The sequence below is a fragment of the Dasypus novemcinctus genome, chromosome 11 (genome assembly GCF_030445035.2).
Source record: "Dasypus novemcinctus isolate mDasNov1 chromosome 11, mDasNov1.1.hap2, whole genome shotgun sequence".
Taxonomy (NCBI): Eukaryota; Metazoa; Chordata; class Mammalia; order Cingulata; family Dasypodidae; genus Dasypus; species Dasypus novemcinctus.
Genome location: NC_080683.1, coordinates 67,650,280 through 67,663,051, shown reverse-complemented (window position 1 = coordinate 67,663,051; position 12,772 = coordinate 67,650,280). Strand labels below are relative to the sequence as shown.

At 34.9% G+C, this 12,772-nt stretch overlaps 1 non-coding gene across 1 annotated transcript; it reads right to left on the bottom strand.

The window, feature by feature from the left end:
• Nucleotides 1–11,866: 11,866 nt before the first annotated feature.
• LOC111762530 (U6 spliceosomal RNA) lies at nucleotides 11,867–11,974 on the bottom strand. Its single transcript, XR_002795635.1, has one exon. It is a non-coding gene; the product is annotated as a U6 spliceosomal RNA (small nuclear RNA).
• Nucleotides 11,975–12,772: the final 798 nt, after the last annotated feature.

Below are 12,772 nucleotides of genomic sequence, written 5' to 3'. Positions count from 1 at the left end.
TTCCCATATACCCCGCCCCTTCCCCCCACCACAATTTCTCCCATTAACTTTGTCTCTCATTAGTGTAGTATATTTGTTATAATTGATGAACACATATTGAAGCATTGCTACTAACCATGGTCTATAGTTTACATTATATTATATTTTATACTTTGTACCACACAATTTTATAGGTTTTAACAAAATGTATAATGACCTATATCTAACATTGCAATATCATGCAAAATGATTCCAATGTCTGAAAACTGCCCCGTGTTACATCTATTCTTCCCTCTCCCTCCCCTCAGAACCTCTAGTGACCATTGCCTTTATATCAATATTACAAGTTCTTTCATACTAGAATAATAATAAGTCTACTTTCATCTATTGTTGTATACCCCCCTTATCTTTGTTCATTCCTCCATCTTGAGGATTTGGGGATGGTGCTCTTATTTTATTTTTCATCTTCAAAAACTTAGAGCCTATGTATTAGAGCTACACTCAATTACATTGATGAGTCTCATGAAAAAGCAAAAAAAGTCATAAGAACGCATATTGTCTGATATCTTTTTGAGAAGCTTTAAATACTGAAAATTAAATTATAAAATTTCAGAGATTTATGAAGGTAAAAATGCAAAGAAATGCATGAAGTGATATATTCATAATTCAGGGGTAGAATTTAGCTATGTGCAGAAGAAGAGGAAGAGGGCCTTGAACCACCTAGGAAATGCTTCGTTTCTTAAGTTGAATGGTGAGTACATTAGTATGTGTTACATTATTTTTTATTTTTTTCATGTTTGATCTTTTTATAAAAAGTTCAAAGAGTAAATAATATTCAGTGTTAGACTCCAGGTTCATATGTACACACATATTATCTCAATTGACTTGTAAATTATTAGACTTAACTATAAGAGGGATTGGAAAAGTAACTATTCCAAACTTTCCTCAAATTAAGAATCCATTACTTAATATTCTGATCATTCATTTATTCAGTTACAAAAATTAAAAACTCCTATTTGAGCAAGTACTACCTTCTCAGTGGAAGATTAGAAGAAAGTAGAAATCTGCCTATTTACTATGGGAATGCAGATTGTGGAAGGGAATAAATAAAAAATTAAGTATTAGAGATGCTATGATGAGAAGACCCAGGCGGAAGGCAAAATCTGTGGTGTGAAATTGAAGGTAGGCTATAGGGTGGGTGGTGAAGCCGTAGAGGCATAAGGCAGTCTCTTAATCTTAGAATCTGATTCTCCACTTTTTTTTTTTAAGATTTATTTATTTATTTAATTCCCCTCCTCCCCCGGTTGTCTGTTCTCTGTGTCTATTCGCTGCGTCTTGTTTCTTTGTCCACTTCTGTTGTCGTCAGCAGCACGGGAAGTGTGGGCGGCGCCATTCCTGGGCAGGCTGCTCTTTCTTTTCACTCTGGGCGGCTCTCCTTACGGGGCGCACTCCTTGCGTGTGGGGCTCCCCTGCGCGGGGGACACCCCTGAGTGGCACGGCACTCCTTGCGTGATCAGCACTGCGTGTGAGCCAGCTCCACACGGGTCAAGGGGGCCGGGGGTTTGAACCGCGGACCTCCCATGTGGTAGATGGACACCCTAACCACTGGGCCAAGTCCGTTTCCCATGATTCTCCACTCTTCACTCTACAATCATGTCCTGCACATGTGTTATTTATATCATAATGCATTTAACTTTATATAAAATGAATTTAATAATTTCCCCAAAGCATAAATGAACAGACTTTGTCTATGAAATCCAAGTTAAATGAGGTGAAGATGTGAAATAGAAGGAAGAATCAGAAGTAATACTAACATTTTAATTCTAGAGAAAACATGGAAAATATTTATTTTGGTTTTTAGGCATTCTTTTCTCAATTTGGTGACACTTATTGTTCTGTTTACCTGAGAGATTATTTTCACCTTTGTTTAAAGTAGTGGTTAGAAGTATGGATTGGCACCAAAAAGAATGCAGTGAACTAGTTGTATGACCTTGGGAATATTTCTTAACCTTTCTAAAACCCAATTCCCTTTTATATAAAATTGAAATGATAATATCTCTCTCATATTGTTCTTGTGAGAATTAAAATGGGCAATTCACATAATGCTCTTAGAATATTGCCTGGCATACCATAAGCACTCAAAAATATTAATTGGTTTATTATTATTTCAAATAGCCTATAAGGAAAATCAAAATGGCCCTATGCTAACTTTTATCAGACATTTGAAATCCATTTGTACATAATTTCCTCTTAACCCACTCTTAGTTCTTTGAAAATACACTCCAAGAAAAGAGACCTCTTTTAACTGCATTTAAATCAGGCTTAAAGGTAGAAACTGGAGACATTTGAAGATTGGCTTCTACTCTGATCAGTAATTATCTACGTGTTTTTCAGCAAACATCTGCATGGTTTCACTTCTCTCAATTTTCCTTAGAAAGGAACTGTTGATATTTATTTACATCACAGCTATTATGAGAAATTAGAAAATTACTGCAAAAAAACATACACCATAGTTTCATGGCAAATGTTATAACATTAAGTGCAACATAATGTTTAATGAAAACTTAAATCTTGTTTTTGTCTCTAAGTTTATACCAATTGTTTACTAAAGAAGTCAGCATAATATATATATATATATATAATATTTTATGTTAACTTTGGTATCACCTTAAATTACTTTCTTGGTGTATTTTATCTTTCCACAATTTACTACTATGATAAAACTGGTTATTGGAATATTGAAAGTTTTATCTGGTAAGTTTTATTCCTTAGGAAGATTTTGAAACTGTATGAGAATGATTATAGGTGGTTATTCATGCATGATTGTTATCTTCATTCTTGCTTGTTTCCTGCTTCAAAATTCATTCCTCACAAACATTTTCCTTGTTTGTACTTTCAGAGTGTACACAGACAGTCACTACTGGAAAAGAAATCAAAGGCATTTAATAATTTATACAAACTTTCATCTGAACCTTTGAATTTCCATAGTTTTGGGGAAATAAAAATTACTTGAGATATATTTTTGTGAAAAATGAGGTATCATATAGAATGTTTTACTTATACTTTTACATAACAATATATATGCATTTTTGTTTTTAGAATAGAATTAGTATTTGAAAGAGGATAATTTACAAGGAATAGAAAGCAAATTTAATTTCTCTAAAAATGTTTTACAGATTCCTTAAACTATTAACAGAAGCACTTTCATATATAGAATCATATATATTCTTTAGAAAAACTTCCATAATCGTTTACATTAAAACTTTGGCAACATTTTGATATATATTGAATCAAAATTAATGGTTTATTTTGAATATATAAGGTATTTTTCTTATAATTAATTGGTTATGTATTAGTCTTTCTGTGGGAATGCAAAATGTATGGCACAAGCTTATGTTCCAAAACAGCAGTATCTGAGATTACAGTCAAGAATCATTGTGTGGTCAAGAACAGGTGAAAGCCATTCATCTTCATTTTCTCTTTCTTTTATTAGTTAATACCTATTTGAAGTTATGGTGACTACCACCCCCTACACATAAAAAAGAGCTTCCTCTTTCTGTTTATAAAGAAACCTTTGATTTTTAAGATGACAGGGTTAATAGCCCTTTTAAAAAATTGCTCCTGACAGGAAATCACAGAGAGTGTGAAAAGTGAGTGGTGGTCAGTGAGAAGGCCTTGTGGCTGATGGACAGAAAATTGGAGAACAAGAAAAAGGGTACTTATCAGAGCCCAACAGCCTCCAGGAAGGAAAGGTCCTCTGCCAGCACTAGATCTCCAACACTTGACTGGTGAGTGCTTAGACACAGTACAATGATCACAGCATTGGATGCAGTCAGAATTTAATACCCTGGCAGCTGTGGAAACAGTAAGATGATCCACCTTGCTATAGTGGGATTGAGTAACATTCACAGGCTTCAGTGGCGGTTCAGATAAACACAACAGTGCCTGCACCACTGAGCTTCTTATAATTCTCTAAGAGTTTGAAATTTTTCTGTTTCAAAGGGACATTAGCTGAAGGTCATTTTTCCTGACTCTGAGGTTTCAGTGATTAATTTCATTTCCCTTGTTCAAGTGGCCTGTGTGTACCTTACAAAATTGCATCAACAAATTGGGTTAGTAGCCTATTAGGCTAAGAAAAATAAAATTATCGCTTCCCTATATCCGCTGTGTGCTATCTGTTGCAGCATGAATGTGTATCCCCAGGTCCTGGATATCTTTAAATGATAAGATGAACTTTAACGGAAAAGTGATGAGTATGCAGAAGAGTACCGCTAATCCAATTTTCCTTGAATTTGAAATAATTAGAAATCAGGGAAGAGGTAATGCTTCATTTTCAGGATTCATAGGTTTAGTATAGGAATCCAGCAATGCCTTTTGCATTGTAGTTTTGTTCCATCTAGTGGGACATTGCATCTCTTTGGCCACTTGTGTTACTATTTACTATTTTTTTTCTTCAAAGGAAGGCAACCATTTGTTTTAGTGATATTTCCTTATTTTCTGTTCTCTTACACATTCCTAGATATGTTTTTTTTCCTCAATAATAATAAATATCTTTATTCTGATCGAGAATCAAATAAATTTTTTTTTTAAATATTCCCCATCATGGGACTACCCAATTCTCAGAAGAGCAAAATAAGCAGTATTTATGTTAGAGAGAAAACAAAAACAAAGAGTTGGAAGAGTCTTGGGTCAGATGGAACCCAAACAGAAAGGGAACTATCAGGAAATGTGTGTGTGTGTGTGTGTGTGTATGATTTGTTGCCATTGCAGATATCCCCTACTCTTTCCTTGGGAGAGAGGAAGCAAAGGGAGGAAGGGAGAGGTGTGACTGAGTAGTTTTCCTGAGGATTAGATTAAGAAAAACATAACTGTAAAAGTTGGTCTGGTACAACTTAAAAACATGCAAACAACAACAACAACAACAGAAAAAAAAAAACTCAGTTATTTTAACACAGAAACTTGGGCTACCATTTCTAAGAAGTTTTTGGTTTCCATTAGTAAAAATAGCATCTCATTTTATATTTCAAAAAATAATAAAAATATAAGAATAAGCTGATTTTTTGAAAGATTTGTTTGAAATGTCAGGTGTCCTGCAATTTTGGACTAGCTTTTTGCTTAATAATGAATTGCAATGTGTCTTTCTATCAGAGCTAAGGTAGGAGTTGAGGTTATTTGATAGCCCAGTGATCCACACCTGTGGCTAACATGGGTATTTACTACTTGTTACAATTTGAGGTTACTTATAGGTCTAGCTGGAATATTTTGGCCTTCTGCCCAAGATGGAAATCAGGGCTCTCCGAAGGCATCCTTTTACAAATAAAGGAGAAATTTCAGGCAAATAAACATTACTAGCCATTAATGTCAACTTAGATTAGGAAGATTTTTTGGTGGTGGGTAATTGTTATTTGCTGTTGTTGCTGAAGGTTAACTTAATTTGATTGTGTTTGTTCTCAGACTCTGGCATTGTTTACACATTTATTTTCTATGATGGTCTCAGAGTTTTCCTTTCTTTTTTTGTTTGTTTGCTTTGTTTTTGTTTTGTAAATGACTAGAGAGTGAATATGTTAGACTTTGTGGGTTACATACTGCCTCTGTTGCTGCTGCTGCTTTTATGATGCAATAAAAAGGCAAAAACCATTCTAGGCTTCCAGTCTGTAGAAAAGCAGGCCGTGAGCCAGATTTGGCCAGTAGGTCATAGTTTGCTGAACCTTGCTGTATAATTCTACAGATTGTATCACAGGAAGAATCTTCCCTTGGTCATTGATGAGGATAAAACTGGGGTGCTATAAAGAACTGTGTATTTAAAATCCTACATTGTTGAGTATGCCTAAAATGCCCAAACTCTTCCTAAAATACAGTAAAGTAATGCCGCACTGAGAAGCCACTTAGAACATTAGAAGGATATTAACCACAAAAATTTAGAACATTATCACAAGAAATGACACTAGAGATTATTCCATTTAACATTGATTTGTTTGTTTTCGATGTTGCTTTGCTTTCCAGGTGAGGAAACTTAGGGCCAGAGGAAAAAAGTAGCTCTATGTTGTCTTCCACAATTCTTTCCTAGTATATCACTAATCTTAAATCAACACCCATTACCTTTCTCACAAGACTTCTAAAGTGTTTGCATCTCACTGAAATACTTACTCTAGAACGATAATAATGAGGTTGAAAGACAGATGCTAGTGTAACAAAGTAGTATCAAACTACATGCTTACGAAACACAAATTGTAAGTAGTGTTTAAATTTAAGTATCTATTGTCTTCCAGGAAACATTTTACCATAATCCTGACTCCAGAAATGTCCTTAACCAGGAAACCAATGATTCTTTTTTCATGAGCTTTCATGAGTTCTGCCTCCGTCTTTTCTGGGTTTTCTTTTCACAATTTTCTTGAATGATCTCATCAACACCTCTTTTCTCTTTAGCTTTCTAAATCCCTACATTTATAACTATATCTCCGATTTCTTATTTCTTTCTTAATCTAATATCCAATTGATGGCTAGACATCTTCTCCTGAGGATCCCACTGGTTTCATCAATACTACATGCTCAAAATATAATTAATTACCAGTTTTCTCAAGCCTCATCTTTCTTCCATAATAGAACCTCAGTTGCACCCAGATCCTGAAGCATGAATACTGGGTTTGTCCAGCCCTGTTTTTTCCACATGTGAAAGAATTATTGAGTTTTGTTGATTCTACCTCTTTTGTAACTTTTTTTTAATCCATCTCCTCCTTTCCACCACTGCTAATTTAGTGCAGGACCTCATTATCCGAGTTTGTAGTAGTTTAATTATCTCCCTGGCAGCAGCCTTGACTCTCTAGTCCATTCATGACACTCCAGGTAATCTTTTAAAATGAAAGTCTAATAATCTTATTTCCCTATTTAAAACCTTCAAATGGCTTCTCATTTCCTATAGATTAAAGTCCAAATGCTTCAAATGGCATACAAGGCACTTCCATGATTTCTCACTCAAACTAAACTCTTCTCATTGCACCCATTCTCTCCCCACCCTTGGTAGTCTAAACTAAACTTCTTGGAGTACCTCAGCAGCCTAACTCTGATTTCTCAGTCTTATTACTCTGCTTGCAAAGGATTTTACCTTTTCACCCACTTCAGAAACTCCCTATCACACATTAACATTCAGCATAAGTTGTAACCTCTCTTGAAGGGATCCTTTACGCCTTCTGAAAGAACTAGTTGATAAGTCTTTCATTATGTCCCAAGTACATCTGGTATTTACCTCTACTTTTATTTATGACATTGTTTTAAAATTATTTATGTCAGTCCTTCCGGTATTAGCTGAAGGAGTACTGATGCAAAATACAAGAAATCTGTTGGACTTTATAAACGGTATTTATTTGGGATAGAAGCTTATAGTTAACAGGCAACAGACCATAAAGCATAAGTTACTTCCTTCACCAAAGTCTGTTGCCAAGTGTTGGAGTAAGATGACTGCCGACATTCAGCCTTCCTCTTCCTTTTAAGGCTCAGTAGTCCCAGCTTCTTCCAATATCAGCTGTAGGCTAGGATATGTGTCGTCTCTCTCCTGGGGCTCATTTATCTCTGGGCTCAACTGCTCTGTTTTCTCCACAAGGTCAGCTGTAGACTATAAGACTCTCTAGGCTTTGCCTCTCTCCCTTAGACTCAATTCTCTCCCGGCTCAGCTACTCTGCTCCCTCTACAAGGCTAGCTATGAACTATCAGGCAAATGACTCATCTCTCTTCCAGGGGCCTCTGCATGTCAAAGTAGCCATCTCTATTCTTCTGTGTTCTTCTCCTGTGTGTTTACTTCCCAGGGTTCCAGCATTCAAAACTCCAACATCAAAACTCCAACTAACTCCTCTGCTCTGCCATTATCTTTCTCTGTGAGTCCCCAGCTACCAATGGGGCAGGGACTCAGCATCCTATTGACATGGCCCAATCAAAACCTTAATCATTATTTAGTCAAGTAAAAGGGAAACCTCTAAATCCAATATAATCTAATATACCTGGGGGGACAGGCCAGTTTACAAACATAATCCAATATCTATTTTTGGAATTCATAAATGATATCAAACTGCCACACCTCCTATCAGATAAGAGGTCCACTATGAAAAGAGCCCTGGTTGGCATATATAACACACTGAATGTTTGATGAATGAATGAATGAATGAATGAACAAAAAACTTGACAAACATATATGCAAAGAATTATTATTTTGATGAGAACAGCCTGCACTGGACAATAATAATGGCTATAAAGATAATGATAAAGCCAGACATTGAGGAAATTTCTACCTTTTGCAAACTCTATTATCTCATTTGATTATCATATTAATCATTCTTCTATGCAAATGGAAAGTATTTCTCCCACATAATAGATGTGGTAACTGAGGTTTGGAGGAGATATGGATTTAACCAAGATCACAGAGTTAGTGACAGTTATAGCTAAGACTTCTGAACTCTTTATTTAGCATTTCACCCCCAACAGTCAGATTTTAATAAAAGCCTGTGCTAGTCTCTTATTTTGTGATTTATTTTAGCTAAATATCTTTTACTTGGATATTAATTTTCTGATTCTCACTGTACATGGTGAACCGATATGCTGGTACTTAGAGCAGTATGTTGGAACATGCTACTGCTTGACTTGTTTCCAATTTTCAATATCTGTAAAAAATGGAAGTGGTTCAAATAGGCTGCAAATTAAAGCACAGTTTAAAACCACTGTATCATATCAAACCTATCTGGGCTTCAGTTTCTAAGTGCATGCTGCCTGTGCATGGATAATCCATCACAGCTTAAAATTACTAAAAGACTAACAGCAGGTCACTGATTTTTCTGACAACATGACCTTCTAAATATACTTCTTAAACTAAATAGATGTGTTTTCCTCTAAATGTTTTTAATTCAAGATACTTTCCATGGACATTCATTTCTGTATTCTGGGAGACCTATTCAAGTCATCATTTAATTAAACTGGTATTTGCATTTATAAAGCAGAAATAAGAAGGGCAAGGGCATCTACTCATATCTGTGCCCTAGCTCTATAATGGAGATGTGCACATCTGTCAAGGTTGTTGAAACTGAAGCTGTGTGTCCTCTGATGTTGGATGGTATTCTGGACACACTGCTTTAGCTTGCCTGCAGAGCAGTGTCAGATTTCAGAGACCCTCAAGGGGGAAAAAAAAAAGAATCTGTACTGAGATGTGGTAGTATTGAATTTGGCCAGCATTTCTTCTCTCTCTTAAAAAAAAAAGACAACAGTTTTTATTATATTTTACTTTTGGTAAACACTTAAAAAGTCTGGAGATAACTATAATTGCAAGTATTCTCACATATCAACCCAATATCAAGTACCCAACTATTATCAAATACCCAGAGATTTAGAAATATGTGGAGGATGAACAGAAGTTTTGTTCTTCACACAGATATTTAGATTTATGCGAATGTAGCCTCCTTTCCAGATTTAATATCCACATCACTCCATTTGTTTAATCTCTTCTCTTTGTTATATGTTATATGTTATGTTCCAGATAATATTCTCATCAGCATATATTTTTTAACACATCACTGCCAAGAATTTATATCTCCCCCTTTGCTCACAATCACACCAATTTTAAGGACTTTTACAATGTGAAAATAAAGAAAATATAATAGGTGATATAATTTCTTTTAGCCAGGACGAATGGCAGAAAGGAAGAATGCTTATTTATGATAAAAGGTAGGTATCCTGGTTCTCCCATAGTGGGGGACAATTTAGAAGAATTGTGCAGCTGAGGGGTAGAAGCTATAGGCTTTTTATTATGAGCTCTTCCAGGAAATTTTGTTCAACTGAAGGGAGAATATATTAGTGTGCTTCTCCTCACAGAGAGGGAGTCTAAAGAAGAGCTATTGAAGAGTGGAATGGGGGTGGAAGCCTGCCACAGCTATGGAAAACAGTAGACTTCTTTTTAACTAATGAGAGGGATCTAGAAGCATCTGGCAACAGGGAGGAGCTACTTTTTAGTATAGACAAGAATAGAAGATGAAAGGATATAGTAGATAGAATAGATGCACTTTAGGAAGGCATTCGATACAGTGCCATGTGAAATTGTTCTTTAAAAAACTTGTAGTAAGTATAACAATCCAAACAGATGAGAAACACTTGAGAAACTATAGATAAAGAAAACGGCATCATAGCCAGATATGGCTGGCTTGGGGGTGGCCACAGTATTCTGTGCTTGTTCTATGGAATCCATCAGGGAGTAGTATTGGATTTGCTCTGGTTCATTACCTCCATGCCTGGAAAGGGAACTACAGGGAGTATGGACGTAATTCACAGGTGATGCTGAGTGGGGAGGCGATATGTGCAAGTGTAAATTCTACAACATGATCTAAGGAACTAGGGGATATGTTTGCCAGAGACTAGAAGGTCATGGGAGGTAGGATTTGTGTTTTCTGTATGTTCTGAGCAGTGCCTGGTTAAATTTGTGATTCGGCATTCATTTGGTCCAAAATGTCAAAGTCCATCCTGAATAACTTATTTTGGCTAATCTATCTTAATGAAAACATAAAGATCCAATAATAGTGAGTGGAAACTGTGGCTTAAAATGAAAAATATAAAATAAAATGTAAATATTGTTAATGTGAAAATAAAAATCGGTATAAAATGTAGTAGAAATTCATCATTCCATTACAGAATAAAATGTATTTGTTACATTCTTAAACTGTTAATGTGAAAATTATATTCCTATACTTTGTAACTAGACTATCTTCTAATTAATAAAGGAAGAGAAACAAAAGCCAAATTTAAATGAATATAACTTATTTTTAGACTTTATTACAGTAACAATAATTTAAATTAATGAGATAATTGTAACTGAATTACTGCAGAGGATTTTTCTGACAAAGAGTAAATGGTATATGCTAATGGGTGAGATGGGGCATGGTAACGTATTTCAATAGTTTGACAAAGCTAGGACAAAGGCTAGATGGTAAAAATCAATGTATATCTTACTTTCTAAATCTTGTTATGCTTTAAAGTGGTTTTAAAAATCATTTATCTTGTAAAAAGACATATGTTCCCTTCAATGGAAAGCAGTGTGCATCTGAGCCCAATTTGTGACTTTAATCTGATTGCTAATATGAAGAAAACTTTTTATGAAAATAAGGCTAACAATTGATGAGAGCGAGAAGAAATAAGATCTAAAAGAAATTCTTTTCTTTTTGGCCCTGGAAAGGAAAAGATGCAGAAGTTAGCAAGCTGCATGGAAAATGTTAGAAAGGCAGAATAAGGCTTTATCTCTAATTTACAGAAAGCTGTCATGGATGAGACTAGCATTCAACCGAAAGAGCAAAGCAATTGATGGATATTGGCCTAAAGCCCTGGAGCAATGCATGCACTTTGAAAACATTTTAACTTTAATTTAAAATATTCAAGATGGTTGAAAGAGCCATCTACTCAAAAAATGAATAGAAACTACTGCTAGAATTACTCATTTAATAACAATTAAGGATCAGAGATAAAATGAAATTAAATTTTAGATAGAAGTTGTGTTTGGTATAAGAAAACGTAAGTCTTTCTCAAGACCACATAATTTAATAGTCATGCTTACCTTTTCAAGCAAATAATTGGTATCCCCCTCCCCTCAAGAGACTCTTTATTTGTAAACTATGCAGTCATGTTCTATGAACCGCTGCTTTCAACAAACCTTAATTTAGCATCTTTAGAATTGAGTTTAAAAAATTAAATTTCTAAATGATGACACAGTGTATTAACATTTTAGCCACAAAGGGAATTTTGTAATGATAAGTAGAGCAATTGACCTTAAAAATGTTTCATCTTCTTTTCTTTTACTTTTTTTAAGAAGTTTGTATTAGGTCTATTGTTTTTACTTATTTATGTATTATTATGATGTCTTTGTTTTATTATTTCCTTTATTCTGTCTATATTTGCATGCCATCCTTGCACAGGGGTCATGCCAATCTTCTTTGTATCATTCCAATTTTAGTATATGTGCTGTCAAAGTGGGCACTATTCTGTCTTTATTTTGTTCTTTGGTTGCATCAATTTCTGAAGGAGGAAAAGGCCAAATGAGCAAGTTGACTTTAGAAGTTATGTACTTGTTCATAGCCTGATCTGTGTACTAACTAAGCATCAGGACTCCCACCACTCACCAGACTTTGCATCTCTCTGGCTCCTTCCATCCAACACTTTTGGCCTCAGCTGTTTAGGAGATTTCTGTGGGGCAGAATGAGCACACTCCCTAAGGCACTCTCCATTGCCTTCTTCTGGCAATAAGGTCAAATAATTACATTTTTTTGTTTGCTTCTGGGTTCCCATCTTAGATTTATTAAGAGGATCCAGGTTGCCCTCTTATCCTATGAATGGAAATGGATAAACTGATGTTTCCTATAACACTCTTTCCACCTTAGTGACACCCAGTCTGTGTGGACTTTTTTCTGGCATCTCTCCTAGTCTGGAATATTCCATAACTTCTTTGCAAATACTCAAGTAATTAGAGTATACAAGGAAAATTCCAAACTAATTTTTTAAATGTCTTATTATCAATTAAATTTAAACATAGACTAAAAGTATTCACAAAATTCTTATTATGTAAATGTACAATATATACAAATAATAAATATGTAATGTCCACTGTTTAATGATGATGTTATTGCAATTCAATTAATGGCATTTTACAGCATACATTACATTGAAAGTGATAGTTCTTGGAAAAAAGCAAAGCAAAATGAACAATATTTTCCACTCAGAGTCTATGAATTGTATAGCATTATACATAGTTTGTTTTTCAAGACAAAATGCTACATTA